The sequence below is a fragment of the Coturnix japonica genome, chromosome 5 (assembly GCF_054131305.1).
Source record: "Coturnix japonica strain WE chromosome 5, WE-NBRP24, whole genome shotgun sequence".
In the NCBI taxonomy this organism is placed as follows: Eukaryota; Metazoa; Chordata; class Aves; order Galliformes; family Phasianidae; genus Coturnix; species Coturnix japonica.
Genome location: NC_140667.1, coordinates 13,924,169 through 13,950,207, shown reverse-complemented (window position 1 = coordinate 13,950,207; position 26,039 = coordinate 13,924,169). Strand labels below are relative to the sequence as shown.

At 39.3% G+C, this 26,039-nt stretch overlaps 1 protein-coding gene and 1 long non-coding RNA gene across 4 annotated transcripts in view; one reads left to right on the top strand and one right to left on the bottom strand.

The window, feature by feature from the left end:
• SYT9 (synaptotagmin 9) overlaps positions 1-26,039 on the bottom strand; it is a 62,925-nt gene that overhangs the window by 36,282 nt on the left and 604 nt on the right. The gene's annotated exons all lie outside the window — the stretch shown is intronic.
• LOC107314590 (uncharacterized) lies at positions 5,192-24,970 on the top strand. Its single transcript, XR_004307407.2, has 2 exons — positions 5,192-5,303; positions 24,480-24,970. It is a non-coding gene; the product is annotated as an uncharacterized LOC107314590 (long non-coding RNA).

Sequence of the window (26,039 nt, the reverse complement as noted above, 5' to 3'; positions counted from 1 at the left end):
GAAAAGGCAGTGGACTCAACCCTTGATGTGAGTCATTCTCACTAGCCAGACAGATTAAATTTCTGCAGAGTGGGGAGTGACTTTCCAGTCAGCTTCACACAGGAGCCGTCCAGTTTATTTTGCATGCTGAATACCAATTTAAACATTTTTAGCCAGCATGGTCCTTTCTGTCCTTCTCCCAGTTGCATGAAGACAAAGCTCATTAGCAGTGGGGACAGCATAGCATCTGCCTGCAGTTACAGTAAAGAGTTTCAGAGCTAAAATTAATTAAAGAAATTCCTCCCATGCATAAAAGGCAATGTGGGAGAAAGTAGAACAGTGGTTCTTGGTATTTTTGGAATATTTACTGGTAAACAAGCCTAGCAGTAAAGGCAGAGACAACTTCTCCGTATGATTAAAAGGCAGAGGAACTGAGATGCAGTAGTGAAGGAGGACCTTCAGAATAAAGCAATTTGTCTTAGATTCCCTGGAGGAAATACACTAGAGGTCTGCAAAAAGGTTGCTTTTTCAAAGAACCAATTGCTGTATATGATCCAGCATTGAAGGAAATGAAAAATTACGAGTTGTCAGAACGAGGCAAAAGATTGCAAGGTGAGAAGTGAACAAGAGACTGCTGAATGCTAAGGATGTGTGAAGGTGAGGAACAATCTGAAAGGCAGACCAACAGTTCCCTACCTTGAGAATGATGTTAGCAGCAAACATGGCCATCTACAGAATTCCCATAATGAGTAAGAAATAAGAAATGATAGCAATATAAACTATGTTTCATTCGGAGAGTCTGAAAAGCTTTAATAATATGATTCCTCATTTAACACAGTAACACTGAAAACCCTCACCTTATGACTTTCAGAGAAGATGGTTAATAGTTTAGACTTGACAAGCTACAGAATAAGAAGTGACCATCTTCGTCCTACTTCTGAATCTTTAGGTAGCAACCAAGTTTTTTGTATGTGAATGTTTTATTTCTGAGGGTGGAAAAGGGATGATCAGATACCCATCTTATTGCTATGAAAGAAAGCGTGACTGAAGGGCTCTGAACTGTTACCTTTCACTGGCCAGTAATTTTCAGGAATTACCCTCCTGGCTATCAGTTTGCAGTAGTAGGCCAAGCCCAGTGCAGATAACTGAGGTCAGTGCAGTGCCAAGCAAAGAGGTTTTTTACTGTATTCTGGAGCTGCTTTTACATGTAAAATATTCACAGATGCTCATAAATAGGGAAAAAAATGGATTTAAAACATTAAAAAATATATTTTCTTGTTTTGTAGCAACAGCATTTGTGGGACATCTAGGGCATCAGGCTTAGCCAGCAGGGATTCAAGAAAGGCAGGTCCTGCTTGACTAATCTGATCTCTATCTGTGATCAAGTGACCCACCTGGCAGATGAGGGAAAGGCAGTTGATGTAGTCTACCTAGACTTCAGCAAAACCTTTGACACTGTCTCTCACAGTATTCTCCAGGAGAAACTGGCAGCCCGTGGCTTGGACAGGCACACTCTTTGCTGGGTAATGAACTGGCTGGATGGCCAGGCCCATGGAGTAGTGGTGAATGGAGCTAAATCTAACTGGCAACCAGTCATAAGTGGTGTTTCATGGGAGTCATTATTAGGGCATGTCCTATTCAAAATCTTTACTGATGACCTGGATGAGGGCATTGAGTGCACCCTCAGTAAGTTTGCAGATGACACCAGGTTGGCAGAAAGTACCCGTCTGCCTGGGAGTAGGAAGGCCCTACAGAGGGATCTGGATAGGCTGCATAATTGGGCTGAGAACAATAGTTCAACAAGACCAAGTGCTGAGACGTGCATTTTGGCCACAATAACTCCAGGCAATGCTACAGGCTTGGGGCAGAGTGACTGGAAGACTGTGTAGAGGACCTGGGGGTATTGATTGATGCTCGGCTGAACAAGAGCCAGCAGTGTGCCCAGGTGGCCAAGAAGGCCAACGGCATCCTGGCTTGTATCACTAATAGTGTTGCCAGCAGGAGGAGGGAAGTGATTATCCCTCTGTACTCAGCACTGGTGAAGCCAGACCTTCAGTGCTGTGTTCAGTTTTGGGCCCCTCGCTACAAGGAAGACATTGAGATCCTGGAGAGTATTCACAGAAGGACATCTGAGGTGGTGAGAGGTCTGGAGCACAAATCTTATGAGGAGCAGTTGAGGGAACTGGGATTATTTATTCTGGAGCAGAGGAGGCTCTGGAGAGACCTTATAGCTCTCTACCAGTTCCTGAAAGGAGGATGTGGTGAGGTGGGAGTCAGTAACTAGCAACAGGACTAGAGAGAATGGCCTCAAGTTGTACCAGGGGAGAGTGGTCAGGCAGGGGAATGGGCTGCCCAGGGAGGTGGTGGAGTCACCGTCCCTGGGGGTGTTCAGGGAGGGTTTACGTATTGTACTGAAGGACATGTTTTAGTGGGAAATATTGGTGATAGGTGGACAGTTGGACTGGATGATCTTGGAGGTCTTTTCCAACTTTGGTGATTCTATAATTCTGTGATTCTATAAAAGAAACATTTTAGCTTTGATTATTAAGAAATGCTTTTATGTAAGCAGAATGTTTTGGTTGTAATTTGGGTAAGGTGACTTCATGAGGCCATTTATTAAGTGCAATCAAAATAACATGTGAGCACACCACTCAGAAGTATACTTGCTGAATAAAACCAATCAGTTTCTATGATAATACTTAACTTTCTTTCTCCAGTAATTTAAATCACAGTATCACAGAATCGTAGAGGTTGGAATGGAACCTCTAGAGATCATCGAGTCCAGCCCCCAACTGGACACAGTACTGCAGATTGGGCCTCACAAGAGCTGAGTAGCTGGGCACAATCACCTCCCTCTCCCTGCTGGCCACTCCTCTTTTAATGCAGTACAGGCCCTTTAATACAGTCTTCTGGGCTGCAAGCATGCACTGCTGGCTTATGTCCAGGAGTGTACCCAAACTACACACTGGGTTATAGAAATGAGTGCATTGGAGTCCTGATGTCAGTACATACTGAAGTTTTTATATTGGTTGTACCAAAGTTGACCACAGAGATAAATTTAAAGCTTTTCAACCTCTGATCTAAACATTTTGTCAACATTACAATAACTAAAAAACTAAAAAACAAAAGTAAAAAATCAGGAAAATCAAAACAGTGCATTTCAACATTCATTTACTACCTGATCAGTGAAGTAAACACAGGCATGCTGCTCTTTGAATTTGAGGCGTCAGTCTGAGTTCACAAAGGTGATGTAAATTGCTGCTAGTGACTGCTGAAAATGAACCTATTAAATGCCCTTAAATTTTTGGAGTAAAACTGTGAAGTTATACCTGGAGAAATGTGGCCACATCACAGGGCCAAAGGGGGACACTGAATAAATCAGTGAGTGTGAAAGGTGAGATGTTACTGAGAACTTGTTAGATTCAGAGGGGAAACAAATCTTTAGAGGGATACGCATGGGGGACAGAGGGCAAAGTTAACAGCTAGATATCATCCTATGTATTGTTATCTTACAGCTTTGCAAATCCCTTGAACTTTTCTGTCTGCAATACTCATGGCTGTTTACTCTGGGGAAAAAAAACAAACAGATTATGATGATATATAAATGACAAAGAGCCATATCAATACCCAGCTCACTAAGGCTAGAAGTTCTGGTTAAGATGTTTCAGCTTTATGGAAAGGAAAAAAAAAAAAAAAAAAAAAAAAAAAGCTTATTTTTGACCTCACACCTGTACGTAATAGGACAGGCATTTCTTAAGTAATATAATTCTTCAGAAAGGACTGTTCAGTCAGGATTTAATTTGATTTTCATTCATTTTGACATAAAGGGTCAAGATACAAACATTGCAGCATTTCAGGGTTTTAATGCTGGTAGTAACTTAACTGAATACTTTAGCTCTGCCCATGTCTAGAGGTTTTAAAAGCTGCAAGGGACCTCACAGTGCATTTAACACCTAAGAAAAACAGGAAGTGATTTCATTTCAGATGTTTAAGAAATGATTACAAGACCTTTTGCACAAGAAAGGAAACATCCACTTTTGAGTTCCAGAAAATTTGTTAGCAGAAGTATCAGAAACTCTTATATATCATACAAAAGATCATTTATTGCATTGACTGCATGTTCAAATCTATTTACTACTATCGACCACTGTAAAAAAAAATAAATGTTATTTAATGTATCTAAAAAAAAATAATGTTCAGCAGTTACAAAATTAGCACTTAATATTTCAAAAGGGAATTAATCACAGTGACCTCAGGCATGTGGGAAGAAATCCTCTGTGCACCTTGGATAGCCTGAGTTTGACTAGCAGCTAAATGCAAGCTTAGCGTACTCCCCAGACTGGGATTATTCAGGAATAAATGATTAAGATAAGGTGTCTTCCTTCTAACACCTTTCCTGTCAAAAACTTCAGAGTGCTTCTTTGACGCAAAATACATTCATTATTACTGTTCAGCTGGCAGCATCAACTGATTTCAAACAACATACAAATATGAAAAGGAATGCAACTCTAGATACTTAAGAGAAAAATGTAATTTAGGAGAATCTTGAAAGAAATCTGTAAGATACTGTTTCTCAGATTTTCTGTCTTAACAGCTTACTGACTTTGTATCTGAGATAGTCATTCATTCTATGCTTCTGTGTGGGCACTATGAAAGCTACATTTACACACACAAGAGTTTTTGGCCCACGATATGCAACAGTGCAGATGTTTTTATTGATGATAATGTTCTAGCGTGCTTCCCCCCCCCCCTCCTCTCCCCCCCCCATTGAGACATTTGAGACATTTTGAAAGCCAACACTTGGATAACACCAAGACCCTTTTGTTTTTAGTAAAGGAAAAGTAATTTTTTTTATGTGTACAGACATCTTCCTGGTAGTTTATCGTACACAACCAGGATAAACTCTTTCTAATAGACAGCTGCAAAATAAAATGGAAACAGGTTAAATTCCATTCTGGGTAGCAGCTGAAGCTGTGTTCTTCCTTCTTTCCACACCTGAATGGGAAAAACACCTCTCCCTGAAACTAGTTCAGCTCATCCAGCTTTCTTCAAGAAAAACCTGTTGCTTCAACTGACTGTTTTCTGACTCCTTAAACAGTATAAATCCTGTAGGGATTTCATTGACAATGACCACTTCAGACATTTTACTGATAATATAAAAAATAAAGTGCAGTGATTATACTGTGATTATACTTGCATTCTGTATTTGCTCCAGGTCTCAGCTTAAGGAACCTCCTGACTCACCACTATTGTGCATGGATTAGTCTGTTAGTCTGCATGGGACATGCCTTAGCTGTGAGATGTGGACCAGCTGCTGAGATACAGTAAGGAACTGCTTCTTGGATTGTTACTGTCTGACTCAAATTAAGGTTCAGTTGTATGGAAGATGGGGAGACCAGTAGCATTTAGCGCAGAATGCTGCTTTAAGGTGACTTATTAACAGATCAGATGAAAAGAGGAATACCACTTCAGGGTAGTGGTTATTTCCCAGATGCAACCTGTGTTTCATTCCTACTGCTCCTTCTCATTTCCATATGTAAATGAATCAAGACTGCATAAATGTTAGCCACCAATCTGACTCCACAATGATCAGGAACAAGAGCTCTAATGCTGTCAGTCCAAGATGAGATGCATTTTAAGATCTTTATTTTTTTTTACTGTCCCTACTTCTTAACTGTTATCCTTTAGCTTCCTATTACAGTGTCCCATTGTTCTTTCCACACTACCTGTGGGAAAGAGCTCAGATGTGTCTAAGCTGACTTCTGTTCCATGAGCTTGCATGTTCACTCATGAACTCAGCATCTTCTCCACCTGAAAAAACTGTTCGCAGATACTACAATTACTAGTTAATTTGCAGTAAGCATGAATTGAAAAAGAGATGATGATTTGCTTTTTGCTTTGTTAGTTTGATCCTTCTGAAGGCACCACTGGCCCCACAGTTTTGGTTACTTCGGTTCTCATAGATTCCTGAAGCTTGATTAAACTCTTTAAGAACAGAACACGCTGCTCTTTGAAAGCAATGAGTGCAGAGAGTGAGAAAAATCTCACTGAAATGCCCCTGCTCCAGATCTTTGTCCTGGATTCTTGAACACTTCAGAGCTTTGCCATAGTAAGCTTTCTGGAAGACAATTATAACTACCTTTATTTTTGGCACTCAGCACCAAATATACTGGATATAAACTTTAGTGACCAGCCTGCCAGGAAAAGAGTTCTTGATTTTTTTTAGGCTAATTCTTGTTTTCGACAATGGATTCTTAGCGTAAAAAAGAAAACAATTCACTCATTAAACACTGAGGTTATCTTCTCATACACCTGTTTTAACAAATAATATTAATACATTATTTAGGCACCCTTTTAAGAAAAATCTACAACTATGCAATAGTCTTAAGCTTCTCTATGAGGTAATAGTAGGAGCTCAAGAAATACAAATGCCAGGAAAAGCTAAAATGGATTTGATAGTCATCTCAGTCAAAGAGAAACTATACCCTAAAAATCATTTACTTCCGCTCCAAAAAGAAACCTTTAATCCTCCTAGGAACAAAAATAGGAAAGAAAAAAAAGAGATTTTGATATTAAGTAGAGAATGGGGAATGATGTATGTCATTGACTCAAGAATTAAGTTCTATATTCTAGTTTCCTAATAAAATAAAATAAAATAAAAACCCTGGGAAATAATATGAATGAGGCTAAAAACTGGATTAAGTTTGTAGTTTATTAACTTACTTGCTGTCCTCTGAATGTACTCTGAATGCTCCCCTAAAGTCATATGTGTACATTTTATGAAAAGTCCCTTATTAGAAAAGACAGAATAAATTGAAATAAGTAATTGAATTTCTTTCTGCTTGTGGAATACACGTCATTGTATTAAATGTCCTTGTGAATTAAAAATATTAAGTTGGCAGGTTTTATGGAACATTTCTTCAGACCTTAGATTACCTTAGCTGAACTAGAAAATGTCAGCTTTCTGCCTTCAAAGAGAGTTGCCACTGCTTGCTTAAGAAAATCAAGGAATGCTCTTGAAATTTGCTAGAAAACATTCAGTTTTTGCACAGGATCTCTACAAGCATCCAAACATACACAGTTAAAGCCATTGGGAGTAAATCTGAATCTGGCAAATGTTAATGGAATGTAAACAAACCAAAAAATGTGTTTGAAAACCCTAATGGTTCTTTGAAGAACTGCTTGTAATGTTTTTCTGTCCACATTACCAGGTAGCTGGTAGCACCAAGCTGTTAAATTATCACGGTGGTTTAACTGTTTATCACTAAGCAGCTTTTTGCATCCTTCTATAAATATCAGCGTTATTGAAATGTCTTTTTACAACTGGACAACAGAAACCAATATGCAGCACAGTCATTCAAGGCAAAGTTGGGTGAATCAGTTAAAAAGTTAAAGATGGAATTGGGATCCTCCTTTTTAGCCTTATTGACTTTCCAGCTGCTTCTAGTAAAAGATCCCAAAGCTGGGTGGAAAGAGGTGCACAGTTTAGTGAACACTGCATAGTGCAAAGAGGGATTTTGACCAGCAAGCAGGTGATATGGCTTCTCCAAATGATCTAGTTATAAGTTAGTTAAATAACTGAGCTCTGAGGAAGCTGTTATCTCTACAAATGCACCTGCCTTCTGTGAGACAGTGGGCGTATTGCCACCGCATGTAGAGCACGACTGACAAAATGAGCAGGTTCTGAAGAACAGAAGTGGTACCAACAGCTGAGAAGTTGTGCCATGATACTCTGGAACTCTGCAGACTGGAGGATTGCTCAGTGTAAATTCTTAAGCTGAAAACCAAAAGATACCTGGTAGATCCCAGGAATCCTGAAATACAGCACAAAGCAATTAGTATCAACCCCTATAATGATTTTAAAACAAACAGACAAAACAACAACAAAACAAACAAAAAAATCAGAGGTTTTGATAAATGTAGCAATGTTAGAAGATCCAAGCAGAAAACCTAAATACTATTCATCTTCATGCTTGTATTATTCTAGTAGTAAAGATTTACAGTGGATTCATAATGTGTAATAATCCCCACCTTCTCGGGGCACATATATGTAGGTGGAACTGCTATTGAACTTAATTGCCTCTTTTAACTTAGAATTTTGTAGATTTCAATGTTGCTATGCTTTCTTCTAAAGGAAAATCTGACGTAATCAAAAGTCCTTTCTTATCAAAAGTCCATTTCACGCAAGAACTTTAATCTGATAATTGAATTGAAAATATCAAAATAATTAACTGAAATAAATGCAAGCTCCAAGATAAGCCAGAAATCTACTCATGGTATTTAGGCTTGTCTTTTCACTTGCAGCAAGTGAAAGTCATACAAATAAATTAGTTTCTGCACTATGATAGAAGGTATGTCTATTACTCTATGTACCTCTACTGGCAATTTTTGCATGCTCCTGTCTTCTTTTGTCTATAAGAAGGGCTTCCCTTTTGTTGTCCTCAATTGCTTCTTGGCAAAAGTCTTCCTTTCATTGAGGTTTCTAGACAGAGCGTGTTAATTCTGGAGCTTTGGCTATTGAAATAGAAAATATTGCCAGGCTAAGCTGGTAGATGAATTCATGTGTGCAATTCAGTGCACAACACGGAATTCCATCTTTTGACCTTGAATGCGTGGAGGTAATACATTCCTTTCAAGGACTGCTATACAGTTCCATATGCAGAGAACAATTGCCCCATCATACAAATAGAATGAATAACTTGTTTCTGCATCCTTAGCCCTAGTCTTCCTAAATAATATAGGATCGCCCACATAAGCAATTTAGTATTCAAGTGAAGAGGGAAAAGGATTCTTTTTGGTGCAAATCTACCTTGTGTCTATACCTGGAGTCTGGAAGCACTCACTTGAATGAGACACAGTGCTTAGGGGCGTCTTTGAAGTAGCTGGACCTCCTGGTGGGGCCAAGGCTGCAGCCAGGCTCCTGCTACAGCCCTGGGGGTGCAGGTTCCTGCTGAAGCCCACACTGACGCATGCCATGGTCTGGCAGCCAGCCCAAACTTTACAGCTAGTAATGGCACTGTGGGGACACTCAGTCCTATAACCACAGTGGTGCACAGCATGTCAAACTCCTCATTTGGGGCTATGCAAGCTGGTAATGTAGATTTATCTGTAGTATCTTTTAAGTTACTCTCCCTGAAGTCAGTGATGTTTTCCATGCAGGATGACTATAAGTTTGAACATGAGTTATGTTAAAATCCTCCTATGTTTTCGCTCTGAAAAGAACCAAATCACCTCACCAAAAGATTGCCTTATTTTGAATTGTATTTTTCTAAGCAATTAACTCCCCACTTTTGAGATCCAAATAACAAAATAATAATGTATTGTACAATTTAGAATAAATACTCTGCAGCAATTACAGTTAATTGCATGAATTTCTCAGTGAGGCCTAGGATAAAACAGAGGTGACAAGCAATTTAGCAGACTGTACTTTCAGTGCCAAAATCAATTAAGACATTCCAAATCCTGTAAACATTAATAGTAATTAGTAAGCTGCTTGCTATTGTATGCGTTTGACTGATGTCCAGCATGTACTGCCTTGTGTTTAGCTACAGTGAATACTTACTAGCAAGTATTTTACAAAGGCTGTATAGCATGTGTTTGAGGAGAGGTAACAAAATATCTGTATGTATATATGCTGCTGCTGCTGCCAGGGGCTCAAGACTATTTAGGCCAGCCTCTGCATGTCATCGACAGCATAAATACTTAATAATAATTAATTACTAGGCAATGCAAACCAAAACCAAATGAGGCTGAATGTGAAGCAGTGTTCATAGCACTGAGATTATTATTCATTTTGGCTCACTATTACATGATGTTAGTGGCAGGGGATTACAAATCCCTTCAGGGGTTACTCTGCAGTGGAATACCACCAGTTGCACAGCATCTTTCTTCTGAAACCTAATTTCCAATGTACTAGGTTCATTCGAGCAATAAATAAGAAAAAGCATATAAATAACCTAACCACAGAGAGCAATAATAATCATGGTATACAGAATAGCTTTCTCAAAGACCAGTTCAATTACTGTCTATCTCCAGTATATAATATACCTACTGTGTTATCTGCCAGTATCTCTAGGTGGGCGTACAGAAAGAAATGGGGTGTAGAGAAGGAACCATCAGTTTTGCAACACTGTCATCTCAAAACCAAGGCCAAGGGGAATCTGTACATGCGGCAGAATGGCTTCTCTCTGCACTCTCAGAATTACACACTGTGAAGAAGAAGATGCTGTTAGCAGCCCAACATACCCCAGAATCACAATCCATAGCAGTGGGAAACTTAAGAAAACAGTGTGGAAACACTAAGCTGCTGTTTCCATGTTTTCTTTCTTCCCTCAAGCACTGATCTGCTGGATTGCTCTTAGATCTGGGGGTTTCCTAGGTTTTTGAAGAACTCCAAGAATTCTGTTTCTCCTAAATGGGGAAATCAAATGGATATAACAGAGGAAACTGATGATTAATTTCTAGGCACTGTTTTTTTTCATCTTCTGATCTCTACATTTATTATCCTTGCCCAAGAAAAAACAAACCAAAAAAAAAAAAAAAAACACCCAACAACACAACTAGCAAATAGCAATAAGAGTTTCTTCCCAGCTCCCCAGAGACAGCCCACTTTCCTTGCTATCTGCAATGCTAATGATAGGATTTGCTAATTTTTCACTACTTCAGCTGAATGACAATAGGATAAGTTACATGAACACTTGGTCCTTATTTATCATTCAACATTCCTAAGTAGATCGGGTATCCACCAATTTCAAATACTTATTCTGGTCCCATACAGCCAAAAAAATAACAAAATCAAAATGTAACGAACATCACACTTCCTGTGCCTTAATTATATCATGAAAAAAAAAAAAAATGTACATAAACCTGTGCTATATTAACATTAAGTTTATTTAGAATCAGGTTTTTGTATGTATCCTTCTCCCTGGAAGTATCTGTGATCCTATTTCCTTTAAATTAACAGTATCCTCACCCTCAGGCAGACATTTAGCAACCCATTTTTGACTCACTGCATTCACAGTGATTACCCTTCACACTGTAAATTTCTAATTTCTGCTAGCACTGCATTGCATTGAAGAGAAAAGCTGATCGCATTCTTGTATTTTATAGGAAGAATTTATGAATTTCTTGTTGTAGCATGCTTCTTTTATCCGAGTAAAACTAAAGGGAATAAATGAAATAAAGAAGATCAGATGACTCATAATAGATCATTATAACACCAAGAGTCACAGAATGATTTGGGTTGGAAGCAGCCTTCAAGAATCATCCAGTTCCAACCCCAGCAAAGCAATTTGGATAGAAGCGGTCATTTTTTCTTCTATGGAAACACACACCATAAGGCTTAGATTTTCAAAAGCATGTGAAGGATGCACAAATTCTCACTACGTGTCACTTCTATTTACATGCATTTATTTGAAAATGTTGTTCTCAAAGATTATTTTGAGTTAAAGGAGTCTGAAAGTCATGAGGTCAAATTTAGTGCCTGTCTTGAGAGCATTTAAGTAGAATTAAGTTGTACCTTAAAATGCATAAAAGTCAGATGAATGTGGGGAAAGGGAATCGTTTCTGAATGACCAAAATATGAAAATTTAAAAAATAATAATAAAAAATCACTTGTAAGAGTAAGATTATTTTCACTTAAATAAAAACTCGACAGAAAAGAAGGGAAAAGGAAAAGGCAGCAGAAAAGAACCATACACTTCAAAGAGCTGTCTGTTCCAGATTTCCAGACTGGCGGAGATCTGGCTGTCAGCAGGTTGCTCAACAGAGTTACAGAACTGTTAAGACAGTTTCTTTAGAGAACTTGCACATATGGAAATGGATGTTTCATTTTATGAAATACTTAAACGGCAGGTACACTGCAGACATTGATAAACAAATGTATATCTTTGATAACAAGTAACTAGAGACAGTGAAAAATGCACTGTTTAATACCCAACATGCGCATGGTGGGTGGTGAACTGGAGAACGGGGCCGAGTAAAAAATGCCCCTCCCTCCAGGAAACATGCTTTGTATCTTGTATTTCTGCTATCAAAATGTGAAAAGGATTACTATTATACTAATCCTTTCAGTTTTCTTTTCAAATGGTATCATGCCGAGATGTGCATTTGCAAACCTAACCAGGCCAGGAAAGTACATGTTTGAAAATGTACTGCTGAGAGGCAGAAAAATAGAAAATGCTTGGATATGCAAAAGATAACTACAAGTTCCCCTGTCAGTTGCACAATGAGATACAGGCTAGAGTCTGGGGTGGGACTTAGATCTGAAAACAGAAAATCAAGCTTGCAAACAGTTATCGTGAATAAATTCCATATCTAAACATTCAGATTAAGCTTGGCACAGAAGCAGAGGTTTTGAAATCCTGTTTACGCTTTTATTTATTCCCATCTGAATGTCTGTTCCATCAAATCTCCACAACTCAATTACTGCTTCCTTGCTGATAAGAGAGGCACATTTCTATTTGCTAACCTACACAGGAGGAAAATATATTCTGTTTATTATTTATAAGAGTAAAGTGCTGAGAGGCCTCATCAAAGCACAGGCTCTTCTCTGTTCACTGAAAATACACAGAGATGCATTCAAGCACTTTCACCTAAGTCATAGGGCCTAACGTTTTCTCCTGGCTGCTTTTTAGGCAGTTTTTTGCCTGGCGCTTTAGTGAAATCACATTTGAGACATGCCCTGCTCTCTCTCCACTGATTACAAGCAGAGGATTAGCTGGAGTTTTAGCTGCATATCTGTACTGAAAAGGCAACTGGAAAAGCAGAGAAAAAGCAGCACTGAGAGATGTCTCCAAATGAAACACCACGTGACTGGCACAGTTCAGCAAAGAGCCTTAGTCTTCAGTTCCCAAGTAGCAGTCTGTCCAGCCAGCTGAACTGTGTCTCTAACAACTACACTGGTTCAATATAGTTTGTATTAATGTGAAGTGGAATAATATTTGATTAATGCAGATTTACATGCCGACATGTCCTATACCCTTTCGTATGCTTGTAGTCCTCATTACTGTGGCTGTCTTTCCATTACTTTGAACTGACCACATCAGTATAATTAATTCCTGTAATGAATCTGCCAAAAAACCAAAGGCTTTCCCCACCCCTCCTAAGATTAACTAATAGATAAAAGGATAAGCAACATTCGGCTTATTCAATTAATTATTATTAATACACTGAAAAACACTTAAAGGCCTGGCATGTATTTACTGTAACTTATGGGAATATGTCTGCTTGAACCATTCCAAAACAGGGTTCTCCTTGTGATCTGAAAGCTAACTCCAGCTCTGTACCTAACATCTTTTCTATTCCCATCTCGAGCAAATAAATCTTTATTTATTGTCAGCATTTCCACATTAACAACCCTGGCACGTGCCATATTACTCACAACGAATCCAAGATCTTCTTTAGATGCAGGCACCAAGGTGATGTTTCTTTTTTGGCAGGTCTTTCAATGCACTTTATGCAACCACATTTCAGAATGCTGGGGCTGCAATAGAAAAGTAAAAATTGCTCCCCTTTTACAGCTTTGGATGCTTTATACTGTTGGACTCTTGGACTTGTGTGTTTTGTGGATGCAGCTGACTGTTCTCACTACTATGTGTTTCACTGCACCCCTCTGCTGATTGGTTTATCACATCTAATTTGGTCATACATCCTTGAGATAGCATTTTAAGGCACTAATTTTACAGCTTTCTGCACAGTTCTGCTTATGGAGAAAACAAAAAGGGAACACTGAACATACAAGGCCTGGATGCAGCACTGATAAAAGGAGAAAAGAAAATAACAGAGGCTAGAGGGACTGCACAGCTTCTTTTTAGCTCTGTCTCCTGTACAGCATACATCATGCCATTCACAGGGCTGGGGAAAGAGTAAGGAGAGTGAAGAGGAAAAAGCAAAGGGAAGAGAGAGGGCTAAAATACTTTCTGCACACTGATAATTTTAACCTTTGCAAAAATACCTCATGAAGTCAGCAAGACTATCCTGAGAGTAAATCCAGTGTGAGAGATGGTTAGGGATGCTGCTTAAGACAAAAGGACCCGGTGAAATAAAACGCAGTATGATTTGTGCATTTGAATTCCCCAACTCCACTCCTCCCTGACTCTCATGATTTTGAATGAAACATTAATACTGCTTCAGATACTTCTTCCCTCCAAGGCCAATCAGCTGCTCGGCAGGGCGTGAAGCGGTTGTTCATCTGAGCAGCTAACGAAGAAGTGGAAGGACAGAGCTAATTCTCAGGCTTTTCCAGCTCTGCTGAAGCTTGCATTTGCCTTGACGCGTGGGGAGTGACCTGAAGAGCCTCTCCCCACTTTGGAATAAAAGAAGTGGTACTGTATTAATTCTGAGTAAACAAGCCTGACTTGTCAGAAGAGATAATTATTCACTGTACAACCACAAAGATAGTTTTGAGATTGGAGTAGACACCTCGTCCTGCTTAGTACCATGGCAACAACTGCCACTGGAAATCTTCCTTTTAAGAGGGGCACAGAAAAGGGAGGTATAGCAGCCAAACGTTAAATCCCCAGCCTTCTGTTTTAACAATATTTCTGTTCCTTCTTGCAGTGTACAGAGCTTTCAGAACAAGAAGTAAATCCTGAGATTGTATTTTAGATGTTGCTGAAGGTAATAAATTACTTTTCTTCCCTGTTTGGGAAGGAGGGGAAAAAAAAAAAAAAAAAAAAAGTTGAGGAGGCCAAAGCTGTTTCTAGTTTTGTTGCTTTTAAGGTCTGTACTGGTTTCTAGCACCCAAGAAAATTAGGAAAGAAAGAAAAAATGCATCAAAAGAAGAAAGCGCGGTTTTTGTTCACAGTGCTGAGTCTCACACGTAACACTGAACCACAGGACAGATACAGTAATTACTGTCAAGTCGCTCTGGCAATCCTATACCTTTGCACTGCTATTCTGGGCACTGCTTTAACTATTTTGTCATCACCAGCTCATCGGAGCAGTAGGAAAGAAATCAGCCTAACTACTCAAACCACTCATTATAACAACAACAGAACAAGAGACAGGTAGAGGATGAGTAAGGTAGGCACGAACAAGACATTAACTTGAGAATGAGAGCATAGATAAAAATGTTACACCTTCTGTATCTAGCAGAATCTGGCAGGAAAAATGATGGTGCTGTACAGGAAGGAGTTGAAGTGACAGCTTTTCCTTAGTAGGCAAAGTCATGCTGGTGATGTTTTCTATTTCTTGATGAACCACATCCCTAGTATCCGGGTCAAATAATGCTTTCTCAGGCATGCTTGCCAACCTATGAACTCTTTTGAAATGGCAATTTTTACTCTAATAAAAAAATAGAAATATCTTACAACAGAGGAATAACAAAGTATATCCACAACTTTTCCTGTCTACTATGACTCTGTAGGCTGCACTTCAAAGTCCCAGGCTTCAGTTCAATTAACTCTATTGCCAAGTGACAGCAAGATTGCTCAAATCTCTTTGGCCCCTTAGGAACATTAGTGATGCCCATTTTTTCTGAGACTTGGTAGCCACCTCTGGTCCTTGCATCCATCCCTGGAGCTGAACAAGAGACAATCTTCCTGCTCAGGTTTGTTGCACTGTGGGGTTTCTAGCACATGGACTTGGTGGCTGTGTAAGGAACAGAACTTCTTCCCAGCAAGGGGTCCCTTTTACCTCTTCTAGTTTGTGGGACAGCTAGAAACTTGGAACAAGCAAATCAAAGGAAAATAAAGTTCAACACCGCACCTTTAGGTTTACCAGCTAAACCACATCTCTTTTCTCCCCTGTTCCAGCCCCATACGTTTCTTCATTAAGCCTGACCATCTCTCTCTCTGTCCTTAACTTAGACTGGAATAATGTTTAGTTTGAGTCAATCAACCCATCACTATTGTTTATCACTTAAACAACAACAACAACAAAGTTAGATTAAGTAAGTTGGACTTTCACCACCATGGATGCCTTAGGGGCACATGCAGAAAGAGGAGTCATTCCTGGCAGCACAATTTGCCCCAGAATCACAGATCATCACTGAATTAAACAAATGTGGAGTGATTAGTTTAGATTTGTTTTTTATATAATCCCGAGCAAATTGGTAAAATGTGAAAAAAAATAATACTGTTAAGAGAAGAATCTTCTGTTCAAAGCTTGCCTTTTTTAAAGCAATATCAGATCTCTTTTCTGTTGTGTTTGGTTGCTCATCAAACTAAAAGCTCTTTTCAGGCAAGTAAGAATTGTCATAATGCCATTGCTGCATATCCTACATCCGCTCTATGTCAGGGAATAGAGAAGCACTCAGCAAGAACCAGCTTAGTACCTGTTTTATTTCCCTGTAGCCAGCCTCATGAAACATTCTGCTCCCTTACACTGTGCAGAGAGGCCTTAACATAATAAATACTTGAGATCAGCCTATTTATGGTAAGCTTCCCACAAAAGGTACAGTGACTGGTCATTAATTTTATCCATAAAGCTTCTCTAGGGAAAAAAATAAATAAATAAGGAAACTTCTGTTTTGAATGGATAAAACATATACTGTAAATGGAAACAGAAGATTATGAAACTCGGCCTCATTGCTAATTTTCTAATTAGCATTGCACATTATTTTGTGTATATTATATTATAATTACAGTTTGTAATTGGTTACAAAATTTGATAGGTGTCAGAAATAGCTCCTATCTCAGTCTGTGTTAATAAAATCATTAACTGTAAATCACAAAGTAGGTAGAAAGTTTTAAAAGAGAACTCCAACAAGTACTTTATATAGCTTTGGCTAGATGACTTGTGAGATTATTAATGTGTGAGGTGGGCCAAATACTATATGTTTTTTTTTTATTAAATAGCAATACAATCGCATCCTTAAATCATGCTAAATCTGGGGAGAGAACAAGATACTTGCGAAGCCAAGGAATTAAAACACAGATGAATGAAGCTTAGATTTTCCTGAAAGGTTACACTCTCCTGGACTCTTCCATTGTTCTTCTTAATAGACACACATGAGCCGCGTATTAGCTTAAGACATCTCCATATGTATGCCAGTTTCAACTGATTACAACGTATTTTTAAATACCAAATAACCACAGGAAGTATAAAAGAGAAAATCCTGTAGCATGTCTACCAAAGGAAGCCAAACTGACTTGACTTGGCTAACGAATGTTGAAAGTCCAAAAAAGCAGCTAAACATATTGAGCAACATAAAATACACAAGAATCAGCGTGATTACGGTAGTGCACCAAATGTGCAAGCCACCAGCTGTTGTGTATAACATTTTCTTTGTGTCACAGGATTTTTTGTACTTTCCAGATCAAGGGATCAACTGCTTGCTACTTAATGGTACTACAGAATATACAAAAAAGCTTTCTCTTGTGAGACAATGATCTTTGAGAATTGATAATTGTAAAAGTTGCCACTAACAGCTTTCATTTTTCATCCAAGACATCCTTTCATCTGTAATTAATTATTTCTTATCGCCTGATCTAAAATTTTGTTAACGGTGTAAGAGGGACATAAAGCTTGAGACCAAAATAATCGCTCCATATATCTCTAGTCTAAACAGAGCCACAAAAGAGCTCTTATGTTAATGACAAAATATAGGAAAAAAATGCACAATACATGTTCTTAAGTACAGCTTTGCTCTAAGCCACCAAGGATCTGTATTTTCAATGGGGGAAGTACTAAACCCTAGGAATGTGTTTATTAACATAAACAGAAAAATGAATTGCAAAAATATGACGGGCCAATACTAAATAAGGGAAAAGCCAGGAATTACAGCTTTCAGTTACAAGTCTGTTTTTGCTTCTCATTAAATATACTGTTGTGACCATATTGCTTGATATCTGCATCATTCACCTGCCTGGGGAACTCCTCCTCCCAGGCCATGGTAGAGAGAGGGATCAAAGACAAGCGAAGAACAGTAGCAGCTTCTTCCTGCCCCTTCCTCTTGTAGGTGAAGGTGTAACAGGGAGTGCTTTGGCTCCAAGCCTCTTTGCTAAGCTGACCTCTAAGTGCTACAGACTGCTCTATCTTATTTCTTCCTTAAAACAGGACTTGAACTGTCACTGAACAGCATCACTATGAACCTCCTAAGGCAATCGATCACTGAATAATAAATGCCAGATCTATACTCACCCAGCTCTAAACACCATCTAGATCTGTGCCCTGAATGGTTCTAATCAACTTGGAAACAGATGGTCTTCCCAAAGGAAGATTTTATGCCATCTAGAAGATAAAACAAGACCTGCAAACATTTCCTGTTCCTTTTTCCCAGCACAGAAGCAATTTGAGAAAATAATGTTTAATTCCCAAGCAGTCTTCTAGGTCTGTGCTGCCAGCAAAGCTGCCTACATGCGATGTGCTAGCAGACCAGTGGGACACAGGGGAATCATGGAACGGAATTCCATTGGGAATAATATAAGGAAACGTACTACTCAGTGGCAGAAACACACATCGTCTTGTGTATCATATAAGTAACTCCTGAATCTGTTAATGAGCAGTCAAATCTGTGATATGCGTAGAGGTTTCCAAGAAGTTTATGTCTTGATTATGTCATGCAATCAGTTCAAGGAAGCAGAGCTGCAACCAAAGGTAAAAATGCAGTTCATCTTCTACATGTTACAGACCAAAGCTGCTATGCTGCTCTACAGCCTCAAGACTCAATTTAACTGGATCTGCTGTTTCCAGAACTGCTTGTTATGACATCAGTCACTTCGAAGTTACATTTCTAGGTCTCTGAATTGTCAATGTGATTAAACTCTCACAAATTAGTTTGGAAAGGAAATTTCCAAAAAGCTATTGGGGCAGGAGTAAAAAGTCCAGAGCACTTGGACTTGGATCACACAGAAAACTCCAGCAGTTCAGAACAACACCATTCTTGTAACACATGGTCATGTTTGTGATGAATTAATGACCCATAAATCCATTACAGTTACACCTCTCCTTAAAGGATCAGAGTTCTTTGTCTCCAAACAGAAATTGTTGCCTGCAAAAATTAAGCTTTCAGATGTTTCTTAGGAAACTGCAATTAACAAATTCTTCCCATCCCCCCTCCTGTCAAAGGGAAACATACAAAACCTATTGAAATAAGAGTTATGACAAATGCAGTAATAAAGTTTTAGTGGCGAGAACAGTCATATGTGCAAGGGCTAAATTTAGCCTCCTGTTTTTCATCACAAAACTGGCATTTAAGAGGAGAATTCAGGTATAAGACAGACTGTGAGCTATTTAACCATCCTACTTTTTAAAAGGTTGTTGTTTTTGTCATTACTCTCTAAGCTCTTTTCAATTATATATACTTTTGTTGCCATTCAAAATAGTGGTTTTCTTTATTATTCACCACACGTTTGGAGGAGACTTAAAATGTGGGATGACTGCAGAGATAACTGGCTTCTGAGTTAATTGATGTTTTATTCTGACTTTTAAGATGACCTGACAAATGTGATTGCAAGGACTTCAGCAAATAAATACTCTTGATATAAATACATACAAAGCGAATTTAGAATATAAGAAAACACACTTTAAAAATGTATACAAAAGAGAATGGTTGACATTAGTCTAACACAAGCGTCACACAATGCTTATGCCATAGTTTTGGTGTGTAAGTGCATACTGTAAACAGAATAAGTTAAATGCAATTCCTGTGTAAGTGAGAAGTAAAAACATAATGGCAATCAAAGCCCTAGAAATCCTTTGCTTTCCACACCTATTTTGAATATAGATGCAGAGGTCAAGAGGAGCTAGAAAGCCACCTTTCTCCTTTTTCCCAAAGCAACCCAAGGGCAGCCACAAGGTAGTAATGGCATCAAATATTTGTCAAAGTACTATAAAACACCTCAACACATTTCCACCCTCAAGTTATGAGGAAAGGGACAGTTTGAAGTAGTTTTGCACGACTAAAAAATGTAAAACGACTTTGCTACTGAAGGGATCTTTCATATTTGAACAATGTATACCATGCTGCAACCTCGTCAAAACTCAAGATCATACTTTGTAATGTGAATGATCTTTGTAGCCTTCCTTTTCCTGTTTCTGGAGTGTAAGTTTTAAGTAAAATATCTACACATCTCCAGGCTACCTGAGGAAATGACAAAATTCTTTCTCTCTGAGTAACTGTATTAAAGTAAAACCTTCATATTGAAATGCAGTAGTTTACCTGTTCTTCATTTTCATGCATGTTCTCCATCCTTTCTTTTTTAATTTGCAAAGAAGCAATTAAAGCTATCAGGCCATTAGTAAGAGCACAGTTCCTTTTCTCTCAACATAAGATTTGCTTTTTTCTGCACTACATTTCAAGTCTCACAGCTACCTGTTTCAAACAAATTTCCCATTCCCCAGGAGCTCCAGGTACGAAGCTTTTCCAGTAGCACAGGAAAATCCTTGAGTGCTTATTTCTTTACATGGACTTAAACTAGCAGAGAACCTCTAAATATAAGGAACAGGGAAGAGTTATATTTACCTTCTTCAAACCTGTTCTTGACTTTTCACAAAAGAAAAAGGAATCATGTTTTCAGTTTCAAGTACATTAAGCGCACTGCATTACTTTTTCAAAAACCTTGAAACTGTACTTTGATTCTTGAAAGTCAGAGAATTTGGACCTCATACTTCACTGTTCATTTGACATTGTCAGTGGATGTTTTGTACTTGTCCTCTGTCTTGTCAAGAGCTCTCTACTGACAGATCATATAGAATACGATCGATTTTGAATGGCAGAATTTTATATTCATTTTTCAGGATGAAAATAAGATGAAAAACATGGAAAATGATGCCTCACAACTAATGAAATCAAAAATGTTGAAAGTTTTACTCATAAGTTTGACTCATTACAACTCTGTAAATGCTTTTTGCATTCGTCTACATAAATCTAGATGTATTTATTATATCGACGAAACCCTGCAACTTATGTTCCTGAAATATAATTCCATATAAAGAATCTTGCTTGATTCAAACACATCATGTTTGAATTCTCTTCTGAAGAGCAGAAATACACGAAGGATTAGCTTCCGATAGAGGAATCAATCCCCTCGAATGAGTCTCCACTCAAAAAAAACTTCATTTCCCACATTCCACTGGAAGCTGGGAGGCCACAGTTCATCCTGTTAGGCCCTTTTGTTTCCTTGCACTTTCATCTTTCCTGATGTTGAAAGTATTAATCACTGCATTATTTGTAGAAGCATAAATTGTACTGCAAGAGCATAACTGCATCCTCACAAGTTGCACCTTCAATATCCATCACATTTCAATGCTCACATTGTAGTTTCTTGATTGTGAACTATCTTTAAGTCAAATAGTGAATTCTGACTTTCTGTCATGGTACAATACTGACCTCTTACTTAGTACCTATAGCATGCATTATGCCTAATGGCCATGATTACATTCACAGTATTCACCACTTTTCTGTTTCAGCATCTATTAGCCAACTTTTAAGTTGGAAAGATAGAAAGACTTTTAAGATATGAAAATGTACTTTTTATTTCTATTTGTTATTCCACTCACTATGACATTAATGAAAATTCATTATGATTAATGGCCCAGACTTTTAATGTATTTCTTATCTTTATAAATGCCTTTTTCTTTTACCCTCAATCCTTATGCTCATAACAGCTTCCTCTGACCTTTTCAAACTTTTATTTAAGTTTTTAAGGGTTGTATCTTTCTATTCCTTAACTAGTGGAAGAAAAATTCAGTCTGTAGAATGTGCTACCTTTCTGTGCAAGGCAGCTTTTATACTTCAGTTCCTTTATTTACTGAACTTCAGTGATATTAAGTACTAGCAAACATCATGCATCTATGTATTGAGCACCTTGTTGCTGCATCTAGCAGTCAGTAGAAGATATGCAGCCAGCACATCATTGCAAAGTTGGCAAAATACTACAACAAAAGGCAGTGCAGAAATTCATTAGGTCTGTGCAGAACAATGGTAGCCTACCACTGCCATTGTTCTGCAAAGTTGTCCTTGCTAAAAAAGCAAAAACCACACAACAAAAAATTCTCCTACAGGGGAGAAGAACCACAACAAAGCTTTAAGGTTGATTTCAGCACTGACACAGTCAAATTAATGAGAATGGAATGCTAATTCATACTCATGCAGCCAATTCATGTTGGTAGACCAAGGGCTTCTTCTATGCCATCTCTATCCTATTATCCTATCCTAAATTGAAGCAATGTATCTCTTCCTCTTGATTTTTTCTTTTTTTTTTTTTTCTTTTTTTTTTTTTTTTTTCCCCCAAAGCATCCATCTTTTTAAAAGCCTAGATGTGTACAAAGACATATGTGACATTTTTGGCAACTTTGATTCATTCACCACCATGTTTTTCAGTTAAGAAGTTGCAAGGTAAATCTATTAGAGAAACAGTCCATAAAGGGGTGCAATCTTTGGTGTCTTAACTTCTATTTTAGTAATTCCTGGTGTCTCCATTCAGATTTCCCACCTTCCTGTTTTTGTTACACATTGGTATAATTCCTTCAGTCAAGCAATTTTTCTTCCAATGGTTGCTCCATTCTTTGAGCAACCTGGTCTAGTGGGAGGTGACCCTGCCTATAGCAGGTGATCTTAAAGGTCCCTTCCAACCCAAAGCATTCTATGATTCCTCATCTGCAACAACTGCTGTTGGCTTTACCTGGTGTCTTGAAGTGATCTTGAGGGGTTGTTCTCAAATGTCCATATGACTAACAAGGTTTCCATTTGAATTTTTATATGAGTTCCATATGATTTTTCTTTATGATTATATTGCATATTTGGTATGCTTAGCCTTTTTGCAGCAATTTATCCTCATAAAACACCTCTGTGCTATAGAAACATTATCATTTTACAAATATAGAACGGAGGAATGAAAAAGACAAAGATGCAGCTTATTAAGGTATCCAAATGCTTATGGATGCCTACTGGGATTTTCAAGTGTGTTCTGACATATAACTCCTATTGAACTAATTGAAGATTTTTTACTAAATGCCTAATTTGCATTTCTACTTTTCTGAAAACCTTTAAAATCTGACTCACCCATGTCACCCTTCAAATCCAGGAGACCAGTGCATTATGTCTAAAACTCATTAGCCCTTAAACTTATGTTCTAAGCAGTGCAGTGCTTCCCAAAATAGAGCAAATTATGTGAAAAATAAAGATGTCTGTTACCAGCACCCAGTCTCCGACCTGCCCCCACTCTGCTGCCTCCACTCCAAGCCACACACATTACTGGGATGGTGGCAGGCCAGAGACATAACTGCACAGGTGTCATGTGTGAAATGAGGGGTTCTCTGGGGACTTTGCTGCTGAGGACTATGATGGAGGGTCTGTGAGACCAAGTTTGCTGACAGACCCTCATGTTGGACTCAGCATTCCCATAGTTCAATTTGGCTTTGTGGTAGCTACTGCAGCTGCCCAGTCCTGCTGCCATACACATGGTACAGCCAACTACATTAATGGCTCAAACCGAATGTGGTGCTGCATGTTAGCTGTATCCTTCATGGGGCTGGGGGTAAGCGAGTAGTTGCTTCATTAGAGAAAAACATGCATAAGGAAAGGGGAATGCGTTAACTTCTGCACACGAGCTAATTAGGTATGTTCTCCAGCTACACTTTTCTCAACTGAGAGAACTGATGAGAGATAATGGCCTCAGGATGTGCCAGAGGAGGTTCAGGATGGATATTAAGAAAAACTTCTCAGAAAAAGTGGTGAGGCATTGGGATGGGCCGCCCAGGGAGGTGATGGAGTTGCCATCGCTGAAGGTGCTGAGCCATGGAGTCATGGCACTGACCGACATGGTTTAGTGGGTGGGCATGGTGGGGGTGGACTGGGGTTGAATCTTAGAGGTCTTTTCCAACCTTTATGGTTCTGGCCAAACAGCAGACTGCTAAATTTGTCTAATGCACATCACCTTTGCACAGTTAAGAAACAGAGGTTATAAAAATTACAGCTTCATCTTTTTCCAAATTCTGCTACAAAGATACTCTCCTTCAACACAGGCTTTCTTCACCCAGTTTAGGTCCCCAGTTGCTGGAGAGTGGCTGTATCTGTTACCAGGGCTTTTCCACTATTACTAAGTAGACAACATTCATAGTGTGCATCAATATACTATACTATGATTGCAAATCATATTATTTATTTTGGGAAGCCAAGTAGACTGTCTTCTTGCCATGATATCCAAGGACTAGCCAAACAAATCTCATGGGCAGCCAGTTTAGTGGGACACCATATGTATTTTAATCAAAGAAATGTGAGGTAGGGTAAATTTGTATATTCCTGACATAATATTGCTACTCTGTAGAAGTGGTTTCTGAGTCAGGGCTCATGGGTAATGTGTTCCCTGCTAGACCCTCTGAGACTGCCTGCAGCTGCAGAAAATAAAGATGTTAAAACTGAGGCCAATAGGAAGATGCTGCCTGCAGCATAATTGCTCGCTGTTGTTGCGCATCGGCTGGCGGAGGTTAAGGAGCGCTGCTCTGTGTAACTGAGCAGGTTTGCAACAGTATCACAAGTCCGTTGTGTAATAATGCTTGAAGAAAAGCAGATAGGAATAAATACTATTTATTTATTTATTTGTTTTTATCTTTAGGTGGCGGTGATGAATTTTTACTGAGCGCGCCATGTTTTGAAGAACGCTCCCAGAATGATGCCAGGTACCCTTTGCCTAAGGCTGATGGAAAAAAAGAAAAAAACAACAAGGTACTTTGAAGAAATCTGGAAAGCTGTTATTCAAGGTAGATGAGCCTGAAGCCCTCCTATGCATTCCAAGTAATTTAGTATTCAGAGTGAGCACTGATTCAAGTAGTCATTTTAGGAATCATCACCTGATATACAAATACATGATTGATCCCTTGGTAAATGAAAATGACAGAAAATCACAGGTGTCTGTCGCCAAAATTACTGCTTGTGTGAACAAAGAAATTAAATCGGACTGTAAGAACAAGACAGATTTGTCTGATTTTAAAGATTCCTTATCCAAGATTGCATGAATTACTTTAATTTGAATATTTTTTTGTAAGAGAGAAAACAGAATGGCTGCAAATAACGCTGGATGCAAGCAAACTTGTACTGTATCCACTATTTGCTTCTATCTCCTTATTCATTTATCATGATAGAAGAGCTTCCCTTCCTCCTTCCCTGAATATTTTTGCATTTTTCCTGGTTTCCTCCAGACTTCCTGGCACGTCCAAGCATTTGTCAGTAAGCTGCACTTTCAGTCCTACTTCAGAATTTGCAAATGACAGAAAATGTTTAAGAATATACTGAAAGTAGATTGCCCTGTGCTAAATGACCTAATGCTCATGATGTTGGGCTGTGACTATAGCTGATCTAGCACCAAGGCTTCTCAGTGCTACAAACGTCTCTACTTCCAACTCTTTAAATGTCTCCCCCTCATACTAAGCAAACTCCACTGATGATGTAAACATAATAGGCTCCTACTTCAAACCGTACTTTGCCTTTGCCTTTCCCTTATGACCAGAGACGTACAGAACATCATTAATCTTTCAGCATTTCTGAGCAGCTGGAGCTCAGCTTCCTCATTAAGAAGCTTCCTTACGTGAAAGTTTTAAAATCGGTGCTATTGCCAAGATACGAAAAGGCAACCATAATCCAGAAACACACATACACAAACACTCAGTTTGCATCTTGTCAGACCTACAACCCCCACACCTGCTACAGTCATGCGAGAAACAGCCGGTTCGCCTTGTGAAAATGCAGAGCTGGAAAGTTAGCTTAAATCGTATCGTACGTACGCTGCTCCGCAAGCCCTACGTCCCTACAATTAAGGCCACGGGAGCAAAGCAGGAGCCCCGTAACCCCGCGGCACGGCGGCGAGGCACCGGCCGCGCCGCGCAAGGTCGCTCCGAGCCGGGCCGGCCACCGAGGCCACGGGCCAGCCGCCTCCTGCTGGCCAGGAAAGTTGCCCGCGACCCTGCCCGCAGCTCGCAAGCAGCCGGCTCCGAGCTGCACCGCGTATGCGAGCGAGGTCGACAGCGATCGGGGGGGGCTCCGCCCGTCTGCCAGGGATGCTCCCGAGGCCGGGGCTACGGGGAGCGCCCGCTCCGGCTCCCGCCGCCGGCAGCCCCGCGGGGCCGGCAGGCCTCGCTCCGCCGCTCCCGGCCTCCGCCCGAGGAACTCGCCCTCCGCC